Source organism: Oncorhynchus mykiss, chromosome 9, assembly GCF_013265735.2.
Source record: "Oncorhynchus mykiss isolate Arlee chromosome 9, USDA_OmykA_1.1, whole genome shotgun sequence".
In the NCBI taxonomy this organism is placed as follows: Eukaryota; Metazoa; Chordata; class Actinopteri; order Salmoniformes; family Salmonidae; genus Oncorhynchus; species Oncorhynchus mykiss.
This window is the reverse complement of record NC_048573.1, coordinates 73,077,742-73,080,241: the sequence shown is the minus strand read 5'-3', so window position 1 is coordinate 73,080,241 and position 2,500 is coordinate 73,077,742. Positions and strand designations below refer to the sequence as shown.

Genomic DNA, 2,500 nt, shown 5'->3' with positions numbered 1-2,500 from the left:
TAAACAACAACACACTCTCTACCAGCACTGACCTGCAGCATCTGTAAAGAGTGATACAAGTTCCAGGTAACACAACAATAGATAAACAACAACACACTCTCTACCAGCACTGACCTGCAGCATCTGTAGAGAGGGATACAAGTTCCAGGTAACACAACAATAGATAAACAACAACAACACACATACACTCTACCAGCACTGACCTGCTGCATCTGTAAAGAGGGATACAAGTTCCAGGTAACACAACAATAGATAAACAACAACACAACAACACACATACACTCTACCAGCACTGACCTGCTGCATCTGTAGAGAGGGATACCATATTTTTAAGCCTTGAGACAATTGAGACATGGGTCTGTGTGCCGTTCAGAGGGTTACTGGCGAAGACCAGATTTAAGTGCCTTTGAACAGGGTTATGGTAGTAGGTCCCAGGCACACCGGTTTAGGTCAAGAACTGCAACGCTCCTGGGTTTTTTTTCTTCACACACTCAAAAAGTGTATTGTGTGTGTAACGATAATGGTGCACCCCTCAACGGACATCCAGCCAACTGGACACAACAGTGGGAAGCATTGGAGGCAACGTGGGCCGGCGTCCCTGTGGAACACGTTCAACAAACACCTTTGTCGACTCCATGCCCCTCGGCAAATCGAGGCGCGATATTAGGAAGGTGTTCCTAATGTTTGGTAAACTCAGGGCAGTTTCAGGTTTAGTACATGAACACTATCTGCAGTGGCGCAGCTGTTTCGCCCGAGTTCCCAGGGCGCTCGGTGGTTGGACTTGTCAACAAAGCAGCTTGACAGAAATATATAATGCCAAGTTTTCAAACTACCACTAGTTTCTTCGAGGAGAATTATATAAAACGATCTGTGCATTTTAACGGCCGCATAAATACACCTATATCACTTTTTTTTTTTTTGCATGTCAAAAACCCGAATGACCACTGGTGCCATCGCTGTTTTGACCTGATTCAATGTATTATTTAGAACAAGCAGCCAGATCACGTCATGAACGCACCAAGTACCACCGGGGTGAACGCACCAAGTACCCCCGGGGTGAACACGCACCAAGTACCACCGGGGTGAACACGCACCAAGTACCACCGGGGTGAACATGCACCAAGTACCACCGGGGTGAACATGCACCAAGTACCACCGGGGTGAACGCACCAAGCACCCCCGGGGTGAGCGCACCAAGCGCCCCCGGTGTGAACGCACCAAGCACCCCCGGGGTGAGCGCACCAAGCACCCCCGGGGTGAGCGCACCAAGCACCCCCGGGGTGAGCGCACCAAGTACCACCGGGGTGTGCGCACCAAGCACCCCCGGGGTGAGCGCACCAAGTACCCCCGGGGGGAAAGCACCAAGCACCACCGAGGTGAACGCACCAAGTACCACCGAGGTGAACGCACCAAGTACCACCGAGGTGAACGCACCAAGCACCCCCGGGGTGAACGCACCAAGTACGGATGCAATAAGTGGTAACACATTGATCTAACTGGGGATGGTTAGCTAACATGATGCGATAGCCAGGTGACTTTCTTTCTAAAAACGACTTCATATTTCAGAGTTGGTCAGAAATGAGTTTAGATGGACTTGAAATTTGCATGGGCCCTAACTAGCACGCAAGCTACACGCTAGTTCTAGCTAGCGAATTTGAGTTTATCAAAGGTAGATGAATAGTTAATGAACTATTTCTCAATGTTTCTCAAACTTAACTGTTAATTAATTTGATCAAGCTTTGTGATAGATCCCGGTCTTAGTCCACACATGTCGCCCTGTCACATACAGTAGAACCTCATGAACAACATGGGGGGAGAGACAATACAATTGGCCCTGTTTTTTTATTTTTTATATTTTCTTGTCCTACCAGGTCCGCGATGAAACGTTCTTCGACTCTTGTTAGATGAAGTTGTCTGGTTTATCAGGTCCTAGGCTCCCTTGACTGTTATGATCATTTATTTACGAGGGAATTACAATTAGCTTTAGGGCCATCTGTACCTGATATAATATCGTCTCACGTGTGGAAAGTGAGCCGTCTGGACGCGAGAGACTCATTTGGATGGGAGACTACAGCAGAACCAGAAGTTCTGATTTTGACGGACATTGGAGCACCGCCCCTAAGACAGTCCGTTAACTTTGTGCTGTTATAATTTATGCTGAAATCCTGCGATTTCATTGGAGCACCGCCCCCAAGACAGTCCGTTAACTTTGTGCTGTTATAATTTATGCTGAAATCCTGCGATTTCATTGGAGCACCGCCCCCAAGACAGTCCGTTAACTTTGTGCTGTTATAATTTATGCTATGAAATCCTGCAATTTCGTTGGAGCAGTTCCCCCTCAGAGTCAAATCAACGTTTTCGCGGCCTATGGAGGAGGCGAAGCTGCTGCTGCTGGCCGTCACCGAGGAGTAACTGAACCGCTTGTTTTGAACAATATCTAATGGGCAGGCGGTCGCTACCTACCCCTAATGGGCAGGCGGTCGCTACCTACCCCTAATGG

The 2,500-nt window shown here is 48.3% G+C and overlaps 1 protein-coding gene across 14 annotated transcripts in view; it reads left to right on the top strand.

Annotated features, from left to right (window-relative positions):
* Positions 1–2,500, top strand: part of ubr4 (ubiquitin protein ligase E3 component n-recognin 4) — a 161,348-nt gene that overhangs the window by 151,800 nt on the left and 7,048 nt on the right. The gene's annotated exons all lie outside the window — the stretch shown is intronic.